Here is a 23,960-nt window from a genome sequence, read left to right on the forward strand (position 1 = left end):
AACCAGAAGATCCCATGTTCAGGCCTGAGCTCCTTTGAGGAAGGGTGAGGTAGGAAAATGGCAAATACATTGCCGGGCACACTAAGACTTCAGTCTTCAACTGCACAGTGCACTTTGCATCAGTATAGCACTTGGGAGTTTCCAAAGAGGTTAGTGTTCATTCTCAGTAATCTTGAAAACAACCCGGTAAGGTATCTTGCTATTGTTATCCCTACATTGCAGATGGGGAGTGGGTGGATAGAAAATAGCTTGCCCATGGCCGTCTAGGGAGTTCCTAGGTCAGCTGAGATGGTGGATTTCCCAGCTTTCCCAGGAGTAACTCCACTTCATTAATTCTCCACTGGAACTTAGTGGAAAATAAGTATATTAATGTGGAAGGTCCAAAAACATGGAATAGAAGTACTTGGTCTTAAGTCTTTAGTCTGTAGGTCAGACTAAAGAGACTGTTAGGAACATATAAAGCAGCCCTATACCAAATCAGACCATTGATCCATCTAGCTCATTATTGTCTACACAGACTGGCAGTGCTTCTCCAAGGCTGAAGAGAGGAACCTCTCCCAGTCCTATCCTGGAGATGCCAGAAAGGGAACTTGGAACCTTCTTCATGCAAGTATGCAGATGCTCTTTCCAGAGCAGCCTCATCCCTTAAGAGGAATATCTTACAGTCCTCACATGTCATCTTCCATTCAAATACAACCAGGGTGGACCCTGCTTAGCAAAGGGGACAATTCACACTTTCTAGCACAAGACCTCTCCTTCCATGTTATGATTCAACAACAATAACAATAATAATATACTGATAATAATAAATAAATGAAGCCACCTCTGACAAATAAGACCTGGTTTTGCTGTAGTTTGGAGGGCGCTGAGGATGGAAATGAACTTAAACGTGTGTATAGCCACTAGAATCTGGCCCTTTATCAGCCCAAAATAAAGGAGTCTTTGCAGCAAGTGCTCTCCAGTGGCTGCTTGGCGTCGTTTATGCTGTGGATCGTGCTACACCATTTCACGTGTAACAGTCCATTTCCAGTCAGGCCTCACAAACAGCAATCCACACGATCTGCATCCAAACCTCTGACGTTTTCACAGGCCCGGCTTGATTGTTAAAAATAAGCGCTAGTGGAGGAAGGGGCATTCCCCCCACCCTTCCTCTCCCCCGCCCAGCCCCGCCGCACAGCAATCTAACAACTTAAATAGATCAAGCAGATTCTTTCCGGAGAGCCAGACTAACCTCGTTTTACTACATCAGAAAGGGAGGGAGGGAGGGGTGGGGGAGCGAGATTCCTCGCTAGCTCTGAGTGTGGAGCGGAGGCCTCATTTGCAGACAGGGGGAGTTCCCATTTCCATGAGCAGCGCTAGCTGCTTTTAATCCTTGTGTCCTTTCCCCAAGCAAGGCTGATAAGCGAGAATTACGTTGAATCGACCTCTCTTTTCCTCGGCCCTGTTCAGCTGTCGAGCCCTGAACCTTTAGCAAGCCGCTGGGGCGATCTTTCCAGGCAGAAGTTAATGAATGTTTCACAAGGGTTCCTCTGGCATGTGCGGTGCCTCTCTTAATGGATGAGCTGACTTACAGGCAGAAAGCAAGGAGGCCACCAACTCGCAGGGAGCTATTTTCTCCCGTAGAAAATTACCTCCTTCTTGTGGAGGATCTTCATTTTTCTTATTTGCTGAAGAACCAAATGACTTTCAGCTTGGGCTTCCTTTAAAAAAGAAATCTAATATCTCCCACTACTGAGAAAGGTATGCATAAAGTTCTTGCCTTATGCTTACGCTTAATATATTGGAAAGCCCGTGTAAAGTGGTGATAGCGGTGGCTGGCAACTCATTCCGTGGCCCTTCTGTGTTTAAATTATATATATGCCTTGTCCATTACGTCTGATGCAGTGCTGTGTGGGAAGACATAGAAGGAAGCCTGCATGGAAGACGATCCTTTGGCTACATGAAATATAATTTTGTGATCTGCAAGACTGTTTCCAGTATAATCTCATTATGCACCACAGGCTCCCGGTGTTATTTTGTAGGAGGCGGACAATGATCAATTTACATTGACCTGGGGCTGGGCGAACTTTTAGATGGTAATTGCCATATTGATTTGCATGCATAAAAAAGAAAAGTGTGTGTGTGTGTGGGGGGGGAGTCTTGCTAAAATTAAACACCAGAAGCTAAATTAAACTAGCTTTAATGTCTAGGTACAAACGGAAAAGACCTGCTAAACTCTAGCTTGCTAGACATCTATGTTTAGAACTGTGAAACTTGGAGGAGAAAGGAGATGGCTTCTGTCACTTTGAACACTGGCCTACACTTCTAGAAAGTGAGAGGCGAAATCCTGAGTGATTCCACCATGGACATACAAGCCCTTTTAGGAGCTGCTGTCCTTTAGGGAATTGCAGCCCTATCCCCTCCCTTAGGAGTCAGGGAAAATATTGGATGGAAAGCATTCTATTTTCCTGAAGGCAAGGGCAAGGTTTTAATTTGATAAGGCAATTAAAGAAGAAAATACAGAATCCAGCAACAGCAGCCGCTTCCCTGGAAACTGGCTGTGTGGAGGAGAGTTGAGTGTAGCCAGCGGACCGTTAGGAAAGGAGGTGGGTTACTGTTCCGCTCTGCAGCACATCTCCTTAGAGGAAAGCATTCCATGCACTTTGTATTGCCTTAATTTAGTAGCAGCAGGAGAGTTGGGGAAAGAAACCCACTTCCTCCCAAACTGTGCTCTGCCACTCTCTAGAACTCATGTGCAAAAGAAGTCCCTGCATAAGGCTAGTCTTTGTTCTGGGGATCATTCTGTTTATGGATATTTCCTGTGTAGCTGATCCTATGCATATTTATTCAGTGGGATATATTCCCAAATAAATTTGCATAGGTCTGCTGTCTTTATCTGTTACCATTCATTTAAGGCTACAATCCTCCATGCACGCTTGTCTTGGATCAACTCCTATTGGACACAGAGGAGTGGCTTCTCTGTCCACGTGCATAAGATCCAGAGGCATGTAGACTTCTGGTTATTGAATACATAGCTGGCAATTTCTAAACATCCTGATCATAAAAACACCTTCTGAAAATAAAACCCACTAAAATAAACTCAGCTTCTACCCAAACAGTATGTGGACAGCTAATGGGTGAAAGACCAATGGTTCCATTTTGATTCTATTCTTATTTATATTATTCATCTATTTGTCACCTGTGCAGCAAGATCTCATGTTTACCCAGAAGTGTGGTCCCCAGTGTTCCACGGGACCTTCTCCCAAATATGTATTAATAGGAGTGCAAGTTTAGTTTAATAAAAAATATATAAACTTAGGGACAGTCAGACTTCAGCATAGAAGTGCTCAAGTACTTCTTTTTCAGAAGGGATGGTATGTTCTATGCAATGTTTCTACACAGGAGCAGAGTTTTGTGCTCAGAAATCAGTTTCCCTGCACAAAAACAAAATTGCCATTGAAAATAGTACTCACTGATGGGTGACGCTCTGGGACTCAACTCCCTTGAAAGTTGAGGAAAGTGAATTGGTAGTGTTCAGTCTATAGTTTCTCTGAGCCGATTTTGGTAGGGGTTCAGAAAGAAGCAGATGTTGTCTATTTTTTGTACTGCAGCATTGTGCTTTCCATTAAGGAAGTGAATTACACCTTAGATGAAGGCAGTCTTACTTGGGGTTTGCAGAACATTTCAGTAATGTTGTTAAATAATAGGAGGAATTGCAAGCTGGGGAAACAAACTTGTTTCCTTGGAAATAGATCATACCTGCTATTGTCAACACACTTCCTTGGAAGTAAATTCTATTATTAAAATCTTAGGGCCTTGCTTCTAAATGGATATGTTTAGGATAGAGATAGATGATGTAGCTGAGATCCAAATGTCTTTGGCAGGGTTGTGCATAATCATAACCAGAACAGGGTACCATCAGGCATCCTTGAACCATACAGCCTGCATCATGTCACTCATATTCATAGAAATGAAGATCTTTAAACCAGATAGTTGATAGGTCAGAGACCTGGAGTGGGCCTGTTTTCTGGAGACCTGCAGTAGGCCTGTTGATGGGGCCTTATAGTGGTGGTTGGTTGATATCCTTTCTAATGTCTGAATATATATAGGAGCTTGCATAGTGTATAATAAGATTATAAGAGGAGCCTTGGTGGATCAGACTGAACATCCATTTAGTCCAGCATCCTATATCCAACATTGGCCACCTAGAGCTTGAAGTTCCATTTGTTCCTGGCAAATAGCCATTGCTAGACTCATCCTCCATAAACTGGTTTAACTCTTTTAAAAAGCCATTTAGGCCAGTAGCCCATATCCTATGACACTGATCACCCCATTCAGTAACACAGAATTTAACTATTTGTTGTGTGAATTAGTATTCCCTTTGATCAATTTTGAATCTATTGCCAATCAATGTCATCCCAGTAACCCAATATTCTAGTATTATGAAAGGGAGAAAAATCTCTTTCCACACCATCCATAGTTTTATAAACTTTTATCATGCCCCTCCCATTGTATTCCCCCTCAAAAAATCCAACCCTAAAAAGCCCCAAAGATAGGAGGAGCTGATCCATCCTCTGATCATTTCAGTTGTTATGTTCTGTACCTTTTCTAGTGCTATGATATCATGCCTGAAAAAGGGCAACCAGAATTTTATGCAGAGTGTTCCAAACGTGACCACACCACTGATTTATATAAAGGCATCATGATACTGGCAGTTTTATTGTCAATTCATTTCCTAATAAATCCTAACACTGAGTTTGCTTTTTTTTTTACATGCTTCTGAAAACTAAGTTGACATTTTATTTTTAATTGAACTGTCCACCATGATACCAAGATCTCTTTCCCACTTAGCCATTACAGTTCAGACCAGTTCGGGGTATATATCAGGTTAGGATTTTTTGTCCTAATGTGTATAATTCTAAACATTTGTCATTCTGTTGCCCATTCACCTAAGCTGGTATTCTTGACATCTGATTTGAAATTTCACCATCCTGAAATTTGGTGAAATGTTGGTGTTGTAGTTGCCCACAAACCTGAGTACCTCATTGCCCACCATGGACTCAAGATCATTTATGAATACATTAAATAGAATCATCACAGTTGATCCTTTGAGATTTCATTGGTTGCTTCTCTCTCTTGTGAAAATATCCTTTTATTTCTGTTCTCTGTTTAATCAGTTCCTGATGATCTTCAGTCAGTACCAAGTTTCTCTTCTTATCCCATGATTGTTAGGTTTACACAGAAGCCTTTGAAGATGGACTTTGACAAAAGCTTTATGAAATTCCAAGTATATCATATCTACCAGATCCTCCTACATGCTTGTTGATAAATAATTCCAAAAGGTTAGCAGTGGAGGCCTTCCCTCAGAAGCCATGCTGAACCACCACCAACAAGGCTTGTTCTTCTGTGTACTAACTATTCCAGCTTTACTCATGCTTTCTACCAACTAACCTGAGACAGACTATTAAGGCTTGCAGCTCCATAATTTCCCAGATCTCAACTGGCTCCCTTAAAAAAAAAAAAGGTTTTACATTGGTTATGTAAAACCCTCTAGTAAGGTGGCTCTTTAAAAAAAAAAATTAAAAAAATTTAAGGTTTTACATTGGTTATGTAAAATCCTCTAGTAAGTTGGCTCTTTTTAAAATGTTGCTTATTTTTGTTAAATAATCATGAGTTTTACATGTGAATTCCTTTCAGAACGTTTGGGTGTATGCCATTCAGCACTAGTGACATGTTTTCCCAATGTATTTGCTAGCTCTAAAATGCCATTCTTGTTGCCTCCCCTACTAGCTTCTTAGATGCTTCCTTCAGAACAATGGCTCAGGTCTGAGTGTATCTCCAGTATCTTCCACAGTGAAGGTGAATGCAAATTCATTTAGGCTCTCTACATTTTCCCAGTTCTTCTTTCATACTTTTGTCATTTATGGCTGAAATCCTATGCACATGTACCTGGGAGGAAGTTCTATTTATTTCAGTGGGACAATTTCACTCAGAAATGAGTAAAAATGTGTAAATGCATAAAAAATGAGGTGTAATGGTCCCACTATTTTCCTGATTGTTTTTATGCTCCTCAAGTATTTAATGAAAAGTTGATATTTTGGATGTTCTTATGCCTTTAGCAATTTGCTGTTCAAGTTATTATTTGTTTGCCTTATCAATCATACTTGTTTTGCCAGAGTTCATGCTATTTATGTATGTTCTTCATTTGGGTTTCATTCTTTCGTTCTTTCTTAAAAAGCAAGTTGCTTTGTCTTTTATGGTTCAATTGACACTCTTGTTTAACCATGCTGGCATCCTATGGACTGTTCTGTCTAATCTATGGGATGTAAATTGTGACCCTTGGTCTGAAGTTTATCTGTGAGCACCCTGGGGCAACAGGACTTTGCACATATATGCCTGCACATTATACACTTCAAGGTAAATTGCTATTGGATTGCTTCCTACCCCTAGGCAGCAGAATCCTGGCTGTAATCCTATGCATACTTGCTTGGAAGTAAGTTGCAATGGACTCAGTGGGGCTTTCTTTGTAGTAAATATGCATGGGATTAGGCTGCCCCCTTTCAGAATGCAATTGCGTTGAGTAAACTCTTGTCAAATTGAGGGCTGGTTCTCTTCTAAGTAAAGCGGATCTGGAATAACCTGCTGTGGCTGCAATCTAGAAACTACTTTTTGTCCATACCACCCTGTGAGGCCTTTCTGGCCTAAGTGATGAATCATTGTGGAATATGCTTTATTTTTGAGTGCTCCTAGTGATTTCAAATGGAGTGAGGTGCAGGGAAAAGAGGTGTAAAAAAAAGAGAATTCTGGGTTTCCTAAATAAAGGCAAAATCACAGTGGGGGAGAGGAAAATGTGTTGCTGGAGTATAAGTTCGGTTTTCGATTTTGAAGACCGACACAGATCAATTCAGTATAAGAGTTGAAAGATATGGGGAGGGCAGACCACAGGACATCAGCAGCAGCAGACAATTCTTTGTCTTGCCCATGACAGTAAGCCACGTCCCACTGAAATCAGTTTTCAGAGGAGTACCGGTGTTCTTGTGGCTTGGTTTCTCGCAGGCTAGAGGCGAGCCCTCCTCCCCAGTGCCTTGAAATGAGCGGCACTTCCCAACAAGTAAACGTTATTTAGACTGTGGGTTGCTTCAAAAAGATGACTGTTGCGCCGAGCTGCAGAAAAAGGAGTCTGGCGGAGACATCTCCTTAAAGTTAAGAAACCCTCACGCAGGAAGTGACTGATTCTCCTTTCTCCCTATTTAGTCTCGGTTCCTGTCATCTCACTTTGCTCTGGCCAGGCGGGTTGTGTAAGTGGCGTTTGTGTCGGTCTTACACAAGAACCCCTCAGTTCCCCAGTGGTCCTTCCTGATCGTTTGTGGCAGATGGGGAGGGGGCGCTTCGTGCAAGGCTGGGGCTCGCCCGTGGATTGTGGGCTTTGTGGGAATAACATGTCAGCCTAGGACCTTGCGCTCAGTTTATCGCGTTACTTCCTGCTGTACAGAGCACTCTATGCAGAGCTGAATCCAAGCGCTTGGGCTGACACCGATAAAGTCACGTAGTCCTCAGCAGAAAGAAGGCTGCAGCCCTGTAAAGACGCTCCGTTGAACATAGTGGGTCTTAACTTCCGAGTAAAATATGCCTAAGATTGTGCTGGATTAAAACCAAATGGTTCAGCAAATCTGGTTTGGAGGATCCGAATGGAGCCAAGCGAAACCATTTCCAGTGGCTTCGTAACCAATAGCCTGCTCCTACACGGAGTTAGGCCAGCCTAAACCTATTGATCTCTGCATGAGATAATCGAGTGGCGATGCTGCCCTGCTAAACTTAATGACCAGAAGAAAGTCCTGTTCAGGGTCATAGCTATAATTCAGCGGATGGGTTCAAAGAATCCGCCCCCCCAGCTTCAGAGGGCCCTCCTGCTCCACCCCTCCCTATTTTCTTCATTATCTCCCTCACTCGGAGGGGCCGCCAGGAAGAGGGGCGAACACGGGCCACTCTCCCCAATGTCCTTGGCTACTGTTTGAACTCGGTGGGATTCACTTCGGAGTAATTGTGCTTTAGGTCAGGCTGCCAACTTTTAAAAGTCCGACCCTATTCGTGTTTGCTCGGAGGTAAGCCCACTGGGAAGGAAGTATACTTGGGACTGCAGCTTTAAAAAGCAGAGTTTCTTTGGAAATGAAATTGGGGAGAGACGCCCGGATGCCTGAGCGCTTTGAAGAACGCTCTCTGTTGTCCAAATTCAGACGAAGGTTTGCCTGAAGCGGCTTGTCCTGTGCAGATCTGTCAAGGCTGTGTTTATTTTCGCGAGGAGATTTTCCCACCGGATCGCGCTGGATCGCTTTTCAGGCTGGTCTATTGGATCTCCGTCCTTATCCATCTCGCTGGTATGAAAGCAAAAAGAAAGCCTCAGCCCGTGTAGATGGAGGCAGGCATAAACTTGTGAGATCAGGTTTCCTGCTGAGCTCCCGAAGGAGAAGTCAGCATTTGATTGAAGCTACACTTGGTTCTTGGTTCCCAGGGGGACAACAGCCCTGAAATACGAGAGCGCTCTCGCTCGCTCGCTCCCTCCCTCTGGTCTCCCTCTAAAAGCCTTTGTGCTGAAAGAGCCTCAGTAGGCACGAATCGCTGCTCTCTCGCAAGAATGTGTTGCAGCCTTTGCTGACATTATTTTGTTAGCAGCGGTTCTGCTTTTCCCCCCACCCCGCCCAACACACACTCCCCCCCCCGACCCACACACCCGCGCCGCCGCCAAGCAGGCGAGCAGATTGCCAGCTCCGTGGAGGCGACGCATCTAACCCACCACAGTAGGCTGCAAATGCGCGCAGACTTGGAATCGCTTCCCGGAGCATTTGGCTCGGAAGTTGGGTGCAGCAGACTTAGCACGTCAGCCGGAGACACCGGAGCGGCGTTCGAAGAACCTTTTAACCTTTAGCGTTCTTGCTAAACGGGAAGGAGGAAGAGGCTGGCTTCGCTGACGCGGGTTGCTGTGGCCGCGGTACCAAGTACAGCAACTCCCCAGCTCCTGACCCGAGAGGGCAGCAGCAGCAGCAGCAGCCCGGTCCTCTCCGCCCCACTTGCTCTCCGAGCAGCTGGCTGGCTGGCCGGCCTCCTTAGGCGGAGGGAGCCTTTGCTAGCAGAACGATGTAGGGATAGGATTCCTACCTTCCATTTGAGAAAGGTCCCGTGGCTTTTGTGGGCGATGGAGAAGGTGGTCTCCCACACAAGCTGTTCCCAGAGCTGGCCAAGCCTCTGCGTGTTTACTTGAAGGAAGCCCCGCTGAGCTCAATGGGACTGACTCCCTCCCAGGTAGGTTTGCATAGGATGGCACAGCCTAATGTTCCCATCTTATGCGAAGTAACATGGGAGTCAGATTCACTGACCTTACTTCCGAGGAAACGTGCACAGGCTCGGGCTCTCCAGCTCCAAAGACCGCCTAGTATTTGCTTGTTTCCATAATTAAAGGGTGGTTGCAGAGCTGGCGGGGAGGGTCCACAAGCCTCCCCTCAGACAAGTCGTTTGCCCCTCATTTCTGTTTCAGAGAGCTAATCTGTGAGACATAGCTTGCCCACCAGCTCTCCAACTTTGTCCCTTTGCCAACTAATATGTGGGACACAGCTCCTCCACCTTTCTATGTACTTTGCCCCTTCTGTGCCTCTCCTCAATCTCTCCCCCATCCCGGTGTTGACACTTTCCCAGATAGATGTGTTCAGTATAATAATTTTAAAAATATGTTGATTTTTAAAAAAATAATGCTAGCAACAAACAAAAGAGGAAGGAGCAGAGGGAAATAATATGAATAATAATACAGAGAGGTTACTAATTGCAGAGTAATTAAGATGCATAGGTCATTGTAGGGGTTTACAGGAGTAAAAACAGGAGGACTTTCTCCACCTTCCCGGGAAAGCAAATGTGCCCATTGACGTTGGTCTTCTTGACTTCAGCAGGGCTTGCTGCCATGCAAATGTGTTTAGGGTCAGGAGTTAATTTTCGCGGCTGTTGGTGCCTCCCCAAGCTGCACTCTGTGAGACCACAGCTGAGACTCAGGCTTTCACAGTCCTAGCCGCCACCTGGTCTCCCCCTAATCGAGATGAATGGCAGTAAACCTACAGGCTGTTACTCCAGAGCAAACCGCTGCCGGGTGAACTGGAGTCCTTTCCCCAGTGAGATGCTTTTGGATTTGGGAGCTGCCTGGAGAGAGGTTGAAGCACAAAAGCGAGAACCAAATCTCCTGGTTATTCCTGGGCCCAAAGAGCAGAACACCAAGGTAGCTATGCCTGCAGTGCATGGAGCCTTTGGCAAGCATATCCTGTTTTCTCCCAAAACATAATTTTTAAGGGTAGCAGAACAGGCCAATGCCACGAATCAATCTCTAGACTGCCACACTGGAGAGGACACATTTCTGGAATCAGCTCACATCCTAAAGCTGTGAGAATCGCCACAGGACACAAAGGAGCCTCCCCACCCCCCGGTCTGAAACTCCTGATGTGACAATGGGCTCAGGCATGCTGCAGGGGTAAGATTGTGTCCTTGCACATACAAGGTCGGAACTCCATGGTTCCTTATGAAGTACTATGGATTTCCTCCTACCACCCCCTTGGTTTGTATTCCCTATTATCAACCCAGTCTAGAACCCATCAGAAAGACCTTTTCACCATCAGAACAGAAAGATGTGCAGATGTTTATCAGCTTCTCCTCGAACCAGGTACCATTGGATACATAGGTGGGTCTAATCCAGTTTGGCAACCTGCTCAGATCAAAGGACACCACCGGCTTTTGCAGAACGGTCTGAAAATTATTGCCGTGAGGTTTCTGGCGTGCGGGCGTGGGGGAGGGAACTCCGAAGAAAGAGATTTCCCCCTGTCTCTTCGTGTCACTCAATGCAAAGGTGATGGGCGCATCACTGCTAGAGGCCTTCAACGTCTGGGGAGCTTATTAAAAGTGCTAAAGGAACTTCGGCTCCGTTTAATTACATAGACAAGCGGGGTGCGTCGTGGGGGCCAGGAACCGAGACCACGATGGAAAGAACTGCTAAAAAGCAATACATAAAAGCAACAATCATCTCTCTCTCCTCCCAGCCCGTCCCCCTCCCCTGCAGCCGGCTGAGGAATTTCTCCTGCGGAACGAGAGGCATTAAAGCTTCTAAGAGCCACAATGAGCGAAACCCAGGCAGCGGCACGGGGCGGGGGGCTCGGCCGGGAAAGGCTAAGCTACTGCAGCTGGACCCGAGGGTAGCAGAATAGAGCTCCACCAGGTCTGACCTGGGTGTTTGATGGGGGGGGAGGGGTAGGGGATCGAATGGTGTCAGACAGAAGGGCGGAGCGGAGAAGAGAGTTACTTTTTTGGGGTTGCTTCTAAAAAGATCCTTTATCTCAAAGGAGAGTTTGCAAGACTGAAGGATGGGCTGATACAAATCGTTCCTTGGCCTGCGGGGAGGCAGGGAGGGCGGGGGGGGGGGGGTGTTCCTTGTTTCGAGTAAACCAGCTGCAGGAATGATGCTCAGGCAATGAAGGCAGACACAATGCTGCTGTTGTTGGTTTGATCTCTAACTGAGGATTGTTAGTCTGGATTTAACTATGTGGTGGGGGAGGCGGGAGAAAGAAGGGGGGGGCGTTGAAGGCTGTTTACAGCTAGTGCAAATAATGTGACAGCTGTTGGAGCGCGAGCAGCCAGCGCCTCTTCGGCTTTTACACAAAGCTCTCACTATAGCTAGAGGGAGGGAGGGAGGGAGGACCAAAGAGGGGTGGGGGGGGGGGGAAAGCAAGGGACAGTGGCTGCGCTCCTGGGCTTTGCAAAGAAAGCTCCAAGTAAACACACCCCAAGGAAAGCATTCTCCTTCTCCCTCTTTAGGACAACCCCGACAGCTTTCCGAAGGTTGCTTCCAGGATTTTATTTCTTTTCTGGGAAGGGGATATGTTTTACAACACAATCTGCTATATGTATACTCAGATGTAAGTTTCACTATTCAACGGGATTTACTCCCATCTAAGTGTAGTGCAGCCTTAGAGGCCCACCTTTCTTTCCTTCTCTGGGTTCAAAAAATGTGCTGCACTGCCTAAAGCATGCTTACTCTGAAGAAAGTCCTACTGAGTCCAAGGTGACTAACTCCCTAGTAAGTGCCCAGCAGCATTCAGTCTGCTCAAAATACATCTTAGTTAGGGGTTGCTCCAGAGGCGGGACATGGGTGGGCAAGCACCTACCCCCACTCCCCTACCCCCATGAACGCAACAGGATTAATGTGAGTGGAAATATGTCCAGGATGAGAGTGTTAATGTGAAATGTACTATTATTCTGTTTCAAAAATCTCGGCACACCCAAATATGCTGTTTGCCCCCCCGTTCCCCCCCCCCATTTTGTTCTGATACTGCCACTGACCATGGACAGGTGTTGATTGTTTTGAGGCCCAAACTTTCCTGAGCTACTCAGAAAGAAATTTCACTTGCAACTTTTACAGTCTAAAAAAGAAACGTAAGGTAGACACCCACAGTGGCCACATGGGGGATGCTTTGCTGGGGTTGGATAGGGCCAGTTGCTCCCCCCCTGCTAAATATAAGAATCACCACTTTAAGAGGTGCCCCTTTGCTGAGTTAGCAGAGGTTTTTTTTTTAGAACTGGGACTGTATATCTCCTCTTAAGCAGCTTAACTGAGGGCCTCACACGTGTATTTCATAACTCTGCGGAGAGTTATCCAATGTGTGGATAATTCCACTGAAAATAATTGTGAAGCAGCATGAAAACTCTTCTTTGCTCAACTTGTGATGACTTTCACACATGCAAGTAATCACTTGGCATTGAAGTCATATAGTTGTGAACATGCACATGTGAATCCACTTTGTTAATCTCTCACTAGCCTGCTCCTAGTGATAGTGACTTGAATATAGATACCCTAATGCTTTCACAGGCCCTCAGTGCATGATTTGTAAACTGAAGACTAACTATAGTCAAGCATACAGGTAGTCAAACTCTTGGACCTTAAATACCTGCCCTTGCATTCCAGATGTACTCTGTGAATACTCATTGTCCCCCAGTCAGCTTGCAGGTTCAGAGAATAACAGTTCCAACCAGATTCTGATATCAAGATCTAAGGGTAGCTACCGAGGCTGCTGCCAGGTCCTGATATGGTGAGTTCTGTTCAGAATTAAGCCCTGAAGCTGCTTGATGATTTTTTTTCTCATCTCCCCTGGGTGACAACCAGCCTATAACATATTCCAGTGTATTATTCTGGGATAAGAGCTGGCAGGTCTGGGACATTGTCTTCTTTTAGGAGCAAATAACAGGGCACAATTATCCCTGTTAATGCAGTTAATGTATATGGCTGAGCCCCAGTGGTGTTAAAAAACAAAAACAAAACATCAACTCAGTTAAAGCCTTGCTCATCACACACAAGCAGAACCAATATAAACCATTTTAGGCAAACAATGGTTTCACATTTGACCTTCCTAAATAGGTTTATTAAGGGGAGAATTAAATTGTGGGGGGCAGGCATTCTTTCAGGATTTGAGAGCTTTTGCCCTAGCACAAGAGCCTTTTGTAGGCCTGCTCTAATATGCATTCAAACCCTTGGTTAAATGGGGATGGCTTTGCTGGAAACCAGAACATTAAATAAAAACCTTCATGAGATAAGGCTCAGCAGAGATACTTGGGGTCTGGAGCTGTGGTCCTAAGGACACTTTCTTTCTTCATACTGCCTGGATGTCCAAAATTTATAACTAGTTTATAAAATGTAGACATCCAGGCAGTATGAAGCCAATCTATCCATCTTGCATTGTTTTAAAATGTAGTGAGATGAAGTTATTTTGTAATAAACTGAATTCACTCTCAGAGACAACTAGATTTCTGTTCTCATATTTTAAAAAATTTGAAAGTTAGAAGAGGACCAGGATCATCACAGGATGCATCTTCCTCTGGTGTTCAAGGTTCAGATTTTCCTTTAACTCTTAAATAGATGTTCATCTGAACCAGTGATTCCAAGTCTTTTAGAAAGATGTTTTGTTTGGGTGACTCTACTGTTGGACCTCTAATGGAGAGCTAGGTTAATGCTGCCATCATAAACACACTTTCAAGAAAGTAAGTCTCATTTAATTCAGTGGGGTTCACTTCTGAGAAAATATCTTTAAGATCATGTTCCACAGGACCTAATAAGTCCAAACAAAAGCATAGTTTTGGGCTTTCTACTCAGAAAAGCAGTACATCTTTTGCTTTAAAAGTAAGACTGGAGTTGGAAAAGAACATTGACTCATCTTGCATTCTGTTCTGTTTCCAGCTTTGGAACATGCACATCACTCCCCACATCCCAAAACACTCTTTCAGCACTGTGTTCCATTTTTATCTTAAATGCACTAGGATCTGCATGTTAGTTCTCTATAATGAATCTTATCCCATTCTGTTTGGGCCTAATCGGAACAAGAATCAGCACCTGAGATTTGACTATGAACAAGTGAGAAGGGGTTATAGAGTCTGGAAATGACCCTGAAGGTCATATAGTATAACTGGGTGCCCTGGAAACTGTCAGGAAAACCTGCCTTTCCTTACTATATGGTTTAATGGCAATTCTACACATACATGTACATTTATTTTGGATGTCTTATTAATTTTGATAAGGCTGCTGTGAGTATAGGTGAATGCACAACAAAAGGATTATTAAGTTATGTTTTGGGATAATTAGTCCACTAAGTATTCAGTTTTAGTCACATCAACACTGCCTTGGATCCTTCAGTTTTTTCTCTGGTTCAGTAGCAGTCAAACCTGGTATCCAGGATGTTCTTTTGATCTGCATGTGCACAAGAAAGGATTATTGTGTTTTTAACAAGTAGACAGTTATAGCCAATGTATAGTGTATGCAACTACCCTGCCTTGGAGAGGAAAAAATCAGGGCTTTATTGCAAGTGACCCAGAGTGGCTTTAGACATTACAGAGAAGCGGGGCATTTCATGCCTCTGGTGTAATGTTTGAAGAGGAAGTCACACATTTCCCTCTGCATTGAGATGTATGAACTCTCTCCAGATCTGCTCCCCCATGGGCAATTTCCTGTTTCAGATAGCTATCTATCTATCTATCTATCTATCTATCTATCTATCTATCTATCTAGTTACCCTGAAAGTGCAAAAAGTGTGACTCATGCATCTGGTTTCTTTGCTTCTCTATAATGTCTGAAGCCTTTGAGCTTCCCTTGTGTTAACTGTGTGTACATTAGAATGACTTGAAAGGGCATAGACATACATACAACTAATTCGAGAGTCTCCTTTGCACTATTGATGTACACACATAAATGATGTTAATACAGGACAGGAAACAGGAGAGAGCCATATTTAAACTGAATGTAGATTCCTGCTTATTTAGGTGTTACATTTTAATTGCAGATGTGGAGAACGCAAAAAGCACTTTAGTATCGTGTGAAATTCTGTGAGGCAACTTCAGATTCATAGGAAACCAGTTTTTGAATCAGTTAAGAGCTCTGCAGAAAAGTGGATTCACATTTACAGTTCATCAGCTGTGCTTTTTTGTGTCACCTGTGACCTCAAGGATTCTTACATGAAAGCGAGTGCATGTCAGAATTAATGGGACCTTGCAAGAGGCTTAGTACTGGATGTTGTGCTGAAATGTGGGGACCACCAGACTTCTTAACTAGGATCCCCAGATAAATCCACCACCTTGAAAATATGACTCCTTGATTTCAGTGGAAGGCACTTCAGGGCTGTGAACTGAATTCTAGGGAATAAACCCCAGTGAGCTCGGAGGAACTTACTTCAGAGTAAGCACGAAATAGGATTGGGCTGCAAGCAATATAAATGTGAAGGGATAAGTAATAAAAACACTATGCTTAGGTTTGTAGAGCCAGTCTTCTTAAACCCAAGGGCACATTTAATCGGGCTTGTGGGTGGAACCTCTTTCTGGGCAATGCTGACTTGTTTAAGGGCAACTAGCACTTGTACATCGACTTTTATTTCTCGTCACTCTCATGCGGCATATCTGTCATTCTCCAGTTTCTCTGCACCAGGCGCTCTTGGTGGAAGATACCCCCAGCAGTCATTCATTAAGTGCGAGCACTATAAATCGGGCTTTAACTTGACGTCTGCCATTTTCCATAGGAATGTAGCTTGCGAAACTACTTTTGCCTTGGAGCAAAGGCGGAAAGATAAACACGGCTGCCTCGCCAAAACACTGGCAAATCTTTTCCTGCTTCCACAAATCTCTTAAAGTCACCCCGCATTATTTTTCCAGGATTAGGCTGGTGCCTCTGAGGGACTGTGGTTGGCTTTTCATTTTGCTCTTAAGGGGGGAAAGAGCTGATGCAAATTAGAGGAAAATAATTTTCTTTCAGCGATATGCAATGTATTAGTCACTTGTTATCGTGCTTGGAGGCAGACCTCATTTGCGCGTCTGCCAACTCGCTCACATCTGCTCAGAGCTGTTCCGGGCATTTTAACCTTGGCGGTGTCGTGTCGTAGTCCCACGGATCAAGAGCCAGTAATTAAGGCTCTACGCAGCAGCAAAAATTCATAGCCACCCATCTGCAGCGCGGCTGCTTCCGTGCCTCTTCCTCCTCCCCCCGCCACCCGTTTCGGGGCCGGCTTCAAGATGGCAAAGCAAACTCTGCAGTGGTCCTTAGGACTGCCGCGGGAGGCCCAGGCGGCGCGCAGCTTTTGCAGCCAACGGAAACCCAGCCGCAACAGAGAACTTTGCACAAGAGGCCCGCCCTAGCGCTGGGATACTGAAATGAAAGGAGTCGTCTAAATCTAGATCCAGTAGCCAAGGCTGCACATGCCGCTTTCAAGAAAGGAGGAGAAGGTGGCGCTGAAGAGGCCGCTGGGAGACTGGAGGGTCGATCCTTAAAGCATGCCTTGCTAGCACGGTACAGTACAGAGGCGGCCAGTGCTCCTCTCCCAAGGATTGACATCCTGGTGCTGCGGAGGCTGTGGAGAGAGCTTGGAGAGAGCTCCGGTTTCGGGAATCCCTGCTCCGCCACGGTGCTCTCTGGGTGGTGTATGTTCCAGCTCTGGGCTCTCCTAACACTGTGCCGGAGAATTACTATGAAGATAAAAGTAGTACGGAGTGGAAAGCACTTCCGACACAACACTAATCTGGGGAAACCCTGATAAAGGAAAAGCCTTTGGAGAAAGAAATATCTCGGGATTGATGGGTAGGTTTAAGAGAAGGGTCATATATTGTTCTACCATTACGTATGAAGCTATCGCGGATTAAGTGGCTTGGAGGTGTCCCCACATAAACGAGATGTGCATGTAGCCCCTCTTAGAATTTAACTATCGTGGTGTGATGACTTATTTTTAAAGGCATGTTTAATGCACGTTTTCCAGAAAACACGGACACTGTAATCACTATAGGTTTTCAGCTGAAGGATTATGCCAGCGGTGTAGTCTGTTCCCTTTTCTTTGCAGAGAAGTGACTACAAGCTCAGTCCAGAAGGAAGTTTTCCTCCGCAATCTCCATTGAAACGAACCGGAGTGGCCCAGGAGGGCTGCGCTCTACTTGTGCAGTTAGTTTCAATGGATCCGGCGCGGGCGATCTTCCTCCTGGGTTGCTTCAAATCCTTGCTGTCGCGCCATTTCGTTGAAACAAACGAGGCTGCTCCGGAGCAAGTTGTTATTCAGGCTTGCAACCTGCATGGGTTGGCGGGGAGGGAGGGAGGGGGGTGTCCAACTTCGCCAGCTCTTTTCAAGAAGCGACGATCTCTCTCCCTCGTCGCACCTCGCCCCCCCTGCTAAAATAGTCTCCATTCGCGAGTGTTTAACTCCCGGACCAATCTGGTGGCGGGGGCGGGAGCGAGGGGGGCCGACAGCACAGGCACAAGCAGGCAGACGGTCCTGCGGGGGGAGCAAGAGGATTTAAGGCTAGTTAAGCTCGGCAGAGCGTTCGACAGCGAACCAACCAAGCTGAATCTCTCGCTGTCGGCGCGCCGGCCATTTGCTGAATAATGAGAAGCTGCTTCTTTCCCCTCCCGAGGGACTCGCCTTCACACAGGCTCCTCTTGGAGGTGGCGGCTGTGTGTGTGTGTATGTGTGTGTCTGCGTCTGCCTGCCGGGGAAAAGGGAGTGGGAGGCGCTGTGCTCCCAATCAATCAGACCCTCGATGCTGTTGCTCCGTAAATGAGGAAACCACAGGCACTGTCAGCCACAATTAAGCAAAATCAACTCGTCCATGATCAATATCTACTCGTTTCCCCGGTGAATGGGTGGGGGGGCGCCGCTGCCCTCCCTGGTTTTACAAGAGTGGCTGCCGTGACGGGTAGGCCAGGAAGAGCAGCGCTGGCGAACTGGGGCAGTCAGTGAAAAGGAAAGGGCGTGGATCTCATTAATCATGAGGGGGGTGTGTGTCTAGAAACCAGCGGAGGGGGTACGTTAGACGCTAGTGTTTATAAAAAGCAGAGGGTGTGGGCCAAGCGAGCTTAACGTTTCGTTGAACTCTCCTAGGACAAGCCTGTGGTCTATTTATATGTATATGTTGTGTGTGTGGGTTTCCCCTTTCAAATCTGAACTTCCCTGTTAGCAAATGAGTCAAGCGGGAGATGTTTAAAAAAGAAAAAAGAAAAGGGATTTCTCACCGAGCACTCCGCCCTAAACGTTGGGATTCCCCTACTCCCGCTCCACTTCTAATGCAACGTTGCGGAAGGCCAGAATCCACAATAAGACGAAGTCCTCGGACTTCGGTAGCCTTGAACATCAGTGCGAGACCAAAATAGGCTTTCGGGCAAAGCCTCCCCCGCGCGCCGACTTTCCTAGTGAGACCGACGCAGCCACACTGCTGGCTCGGCTGGGATTGGGAGGCTTACAAGGGGTTAATAAGCGGGTGGCCGCAGGCGTCGGTGGAGGCCGGCGTGGCCTCGGCTGCGTTTTCCCCAAGCTCTCCCTTGGCTGACACAGAAGGAGAAGACGTTGGCTTAATTACCTGAAAGGCACATTTGTGCCAAGCAGGCTGGCTCGATGGATGTGCTTCTCTCTCCTCGGCCCCGCTCCTCCTCCTCCTCCTCCCTCCTCCGCTGCAGCCGCCGCCACTCGGCCTCTTGTCACTGCCTGCCTGTTGTCTCTGAGAGCGGCGGCGGCTGTGGCGGAAACCACGCTGCCGAGCCTGTGTGTGTGCCTAAAATGGCGCGGGTGGTCCCGGAGCGCAGAGACGAAAGTGGGGCTAGGAGGACTCATCTGAATCTGCTAAAAGAGGGAAGATGAGTTGCAGAAGGCATGATGAAGTGGATAGAAAGGAGCTCTCGAATCCGGGGGGAAACGAGTTGGTGGCCCCGCGCCGTTCCTGATCCCAGTCCTGCCCAGAGACTGGGAGTGGGGCGGATGCTGTGTGGCGGGACCTTTCCAAGAACACTGCAGAGCTAAACTCGTCAACGGCTATTTACGTTGTGGGAATGTGACCTTAATGGGAGCCCAGGCTGTGGAAGGGGCAGGAAGGAGAGAGAGAGAGAGAGAGAGAGGAGATCGCGACTTCTCATAGGCGACAATATTCCAACGCCCTTTGCTTTCTGTTTCGTAGAGTTTGTGTTCGGAGCTTAGCTGTCCTCGGTTTTTCTTTTTCCCTGCCTAGCATATGGAATTCGGGTTTAGTGCATCGTTATACATTTGAGGCAAAACAAATAGTCCGATCTGTTTTTGCTGCTTGAGGGCTCTCAGCTGGGAAGTAGGCATTCAGCTGGGTTGAACAAACGTGCCCCGTCGCTTACCAGGGGGTCTTGAAATGGCACTGGGGCGCTGTTTCCTCACATTGCATACAGAGCTGGCAGAAATGAGGTGAGAGAGACGGCTAGCAGGGTTATTTGAAGGCTCGCCAGCCATTTTACCTTTCTCTTATTGATGGCTTCCTGTCATTCTCTCTCTCCCCCGCCACTTATTCACAAGTTTGACTCGCAAATGGTAAACACTCGAACTTACAAAGCTTCGCGATTTAAGGGAAAAATATGAGGAGTGATATCGTGGTCTGAGGCTGTGAAGTTCCCATCCGACCCCCAAGCATGACAGACGAACCAAGGGGGTGGGTGGGAAGAATGTGATGCGCTGAAGGTCTGCCTCCCCTGCGCCTCGGCTAGTGAGGGAAAGGAAAAAGCTGAAGGGGCATTATTTGGCCAGGGCTATAGGGACTCGGAATACGCAGGGAGGGGCAGGAAAGCCTTTTCCATTCCTGCGGCTGCATGGAAGTTGGCTGGGGCTGCGGAGTCCTTCCGTCTCTTTTCCTCTTCCTCGGATCTTTCTTAATAGCTCATTGCCTCTCCCAGCCGCCGCACTACCTTATTGCAATGTCCCCCGCCCCGCTCCTCTAAAGCCGGTGTTATGCGGAGCAGCGCCAGAGACCGCCGCTCCCCCCTCCCCCAACGCCTTTTATGCGTCTGTCTGCGCGCAGGAATCTCTCGCTTGATACAGGGTAACAGCGCCGGCCGCCCCCCTGAAATGCCTACACAGCGTTTTGTTTACATGGAGGAAAGTCCGGATCGCCTCGCTGCACGTGACCGTGTGGGGAGCCTCAAGAGAAAAGTATACCTACTGAAGAAAGAGGAAGTTTAAAAATATATATCCTAAAATAGGCACCCAACCGGTTCTTTTCTCTGTGTGAGTTGCTTTGCCACCCTTAGTGTTCTGCTGATTCCAATATGTATTTTAAATCGGTTTAAAGACCTTGCGGCCGCATTCTACTTAGCTTTATGGTCAAATGAAATGCCACACGTCTCGGCTAAAGGTCAACTTTTTTCTCTCAATCAGCGCAGCAGATACTTAGCTTGCTGCTTCCTACCTCGCCTCATAAACATACAGTACTACAAGCCTTCTGTGCCGCTTGAACATCTCTCCCTTCCCCCAATACGAAAATGCAGCCACAATTTGGTCGCTGCTTGCAAGAGTTACGATCTGCAATACTTTTCATATTTATTTCATACTGGGAAATGATATATTAAGGCCATGAACTGTAAAATAACATTTTGGGGCCCTGGGCGCAAGCCCCATTAAACACGAGTCTTACTTCCGAGTAAATATTGAATTAGGCCACATCTCTCAAACTGCAGGCTGTTGAGGGCACAATTGAACAGATTCCATTTCGAACAAAGACTTCTGCTCCCAAAAGGTCCAGGCTGAGTGCACGTGGGAAGCATGCAAAAGTAAGAGGTTCACCTATGCGGGGTGTAGCTATAATTGAGCAAATTAGTTCAAAGAACTTGCCCCCCCCAGCTCCTGAGGGCCCCCTAGCTCCCTCCCTCCCTATTTTCTTCATGATCTCCCGCAGTCCTAGGGGCTTCTGAGAGAGCGGCGAACACGGCCCCATCTCCCCTAGCTATGCCCTTGCATCTATGTCTGTACCATATCCTGTGAATGGGTTAAAATAATCGGCCTCCGCTCCCTCCCCACGATTTTTCAGAGGGATTGCCACTACTCTAGACCTGATCCTTCACTTCAGTAGGCGTAGGGAACTAAAACTGGAAGAAATCGGAGGTAGGAAACTTAATTGCCTTGCTTTAATTTCCAAGAGCCTCCTTTGCTTAACGGAACTCCGCTCGGTCAGCGCCACTTGCATTGCTCCAAGTATTACCCGCCGACATTAACCGTACATGTAGCTCGCTAAAGCGAGCCGCCTGCAGTTCAGCTGACGACGGGTCTGTGGTTTATGCAGTGGAAACTGGCGAGCTGCCAAAAGGAGCTGGAGGTGGAAAGAGTAAAGGCGCCAAAAGGGAACTCGTGTGCTCGCAGCATTCTCTCTCCTTCCTGGCTGCCTGAGCCCGGCTGGGTCTTTCTCCTGTTATTTGACTTTCACCTTTTTAGTGCAGCAGTCGTTAGCAACGAAGGCGTCCTCACAATGATGAATCGCGGGAGAGTGGGTGGGGAGGGAGACGAGAGGCCGACAGTCTGAAAGGCTTCCCCTGACCCCCGCCCCGCCCCGCGGCAAGAGCAAAACGCTGCTTCTTCTCCTTGGCCGCGGGCATCAGGTTTTTCCAGTTTGCAAAGGCAGGAGCGTGCTAGCAAAACTTTGCTTCTGCGCCCGCCGCCGCTGGCGTCAGTAGCTGCCAAAAGTCTGTTGCCGTTGCGAAGGAGATGCAAACGTTTCCCTTTTTAAAGGAACTAAAAGAAAGGAAGGGGAAAAAGGGGGGGGGGGGTTGCGGCGGCGGATCAAACGGCCAAGCTGGGCGTTTGTCTGCCTGACAGTGGCGCGGAGCTTCGGCTACGAGTGCCGGGAGAACTGGGTGTTCAGCCAGACGCGCCGGGACTGCTTTTTCAGTCTGCCCTGTAACGTGAGCGCGACTGAGTGGTGGGGGATGGGAAGTTCTGCTCCGCAGGAAACACGGAGCAGGTTGCCGCTTGCACGCGCTTTTTGCACACATGCCGCCGGCCTCGATCTGCAGCGAAATCCTGGCTTGCATCTCCCCCCCCCTCCTTTTTAGCAGCTTGATGGCTTTGTCAGCCAAACACCTCCGGGAAGGAAATTCCGTGGCCTATTTGGCGCTCGGAGCCTGACTTTTGCTGCCTTGGGTCACATTCTCACGCAGCAAGCAAACACGCCTAGCTCCTAAGGAGGCGCTGCGTGACTTCCCTCCTCCCCTTCCCGGCCCCCTTGGAGCTTTCCAGCTCCGTCTGGTATGGACAGGAGCAGCAGCTCGTAGGAACTCTAGCAGCGCTGCTCAACACGCGCGAGCTGCATGTAAACGACCGGGGCCTCTGCAGGCCAGCGCAGACTGGTGGGGCGGGGGGAGGGAGTTTTGTACTGTCATGAGATGCTAGCAGTACACATTACACATACACGACTCGTTGTTCTCAAGGGTATCCTTTCAGGCTGTTCCTTCTCCGGTCCAAATTCTCTGTAAAATAAGGACAAACATGGGTGTTGCGTAACAAGGAGATTCATGGAGGTTTGCAGCAAACCACGAGGCAAGCGAAAGGAGGCTCTAACTCCTTTCTAATACTATCTTGTGAGGGCAAACGACCATCTTGACACCAATAGGCTGGAGGGGATTCCAGGGTGGAGTCGGTTAGGTAAGGTTATTGTCTCCAAAACATCCATTTGGGGAACTGTTGGAGCGATATAAATAGGCATTACTTCAAGTCAATTGTTTTAAGGCGGGTTGATTCTTATGAAAAAGCCAAAGAGTGGGCTTTAAAAAAAGAAAACCGAAAAGAAATCCGATAGAATCATCGGATTCTAGCATCGGATTCTGGAGATATTAAACACACCGGGATCTCTATGCCAACAACTTTTATTAGAAACAGGCCTCCAAGGAACTTCTATATAGTCACAAACATACTATGTTTGTATATACTATGTACATACCCATGTACACCGCTCTGGGCTCCTTGGAGGAAGAGCGGCATATAACTGTAAAATAATAAATAAAATAAAATATGAACAGGCCTCCATGTAACTTCTATGTAGTCACTTATGTTATATACGTATATATTCCATAGTTTATGACTCAGGCCTAAACCGGTTAAATCCTAATCTAATTTAGGGCTGATTTGAAAAGTAGCCCCACTGGACCCAAGAGGAATTAGTCCTGAGTGGGATTGTATTTCGTGCCTCATCTATTTCAGTGAAACTTCCGTCCAAGCAAGTAAGATTGGCTGTACAGAAGGCTCTGATACTAAGCGCATCTACGTTACATAAATTTCAGTGGGGCTTCCAAGTAAATAAGGTCGCTGGTTGAGACATCCATGTCTATAATCCATAAAAAGTTGTTTATCTCTAAAAATTTCAGATAGTTCACCACAAAACAGGGATGTTTGAAGCAACATTTATTTTCTCCTTCTTGGAAATCTTTTTCCTTGATAGTCCTTCGAAAGGACGCTGAGCGAAAGGAGTCTGAAGAGTTAAAGTCTGTTGCTTGTTGCAATGAAATTATGGCTGGCAGTGGCGCCGCTGTTTGTTCAACAGACCTCCACTTTTAAACAGTTCACAAAAAGTTCATCAGGGCGGCGGCGATTATAAATAACGTATGTATGCATCCTACTGCAAAGCACGACCCTGAAAACGAGCAGAAACTAGCAAGCCTCTCGCCCCACCCA

General features: G+C 46.8%; 1 protein-coding gene across 8 annotated transcripts in view; it reads left to right on the plus strand.

Moving 5' to 3' along the window:
• The window catches only part of BCOR (BCL6 corepressor), a 95,811-nt gene that overhangs the window by 6,375 nt on the left and 65,476 nt on the right, over positions 1–23,960 (plus strand). The window contains exon 1 of one of the 8 annotated variants that reach the window (XM_053305395.1): positions 19,417–19,715. The exons of 6 other annotated variants lie outside the window; for them this stretch is intronic. The gene's annotated coding sequence lies outside the window, so the exon portion shown is untranslated. Of the gene's footprint in view, positions 1–19,416; positions 19,716–23,868; positions 23,889–23,960 lie in introns of those variants that run through there. One more of the 8 variants, XM_053305397.1, reaches the window with a different exon arrangement.

Source organism: Hemicordylus capensis, chromosome 3, assembly GCF_027244095.1.
Source record: "Hemicordylus capensis ecotype Gifberg chromosome 3, rHemCap1.1.pri, whole genome shotgun sequence".
NCBI classification, from domain to species: Eukaryota; Metazoa; Chordata; class Lepidosauria; order Squamata; family Cordylidae; genus Hemicordylus; species Hemicordylus capensis.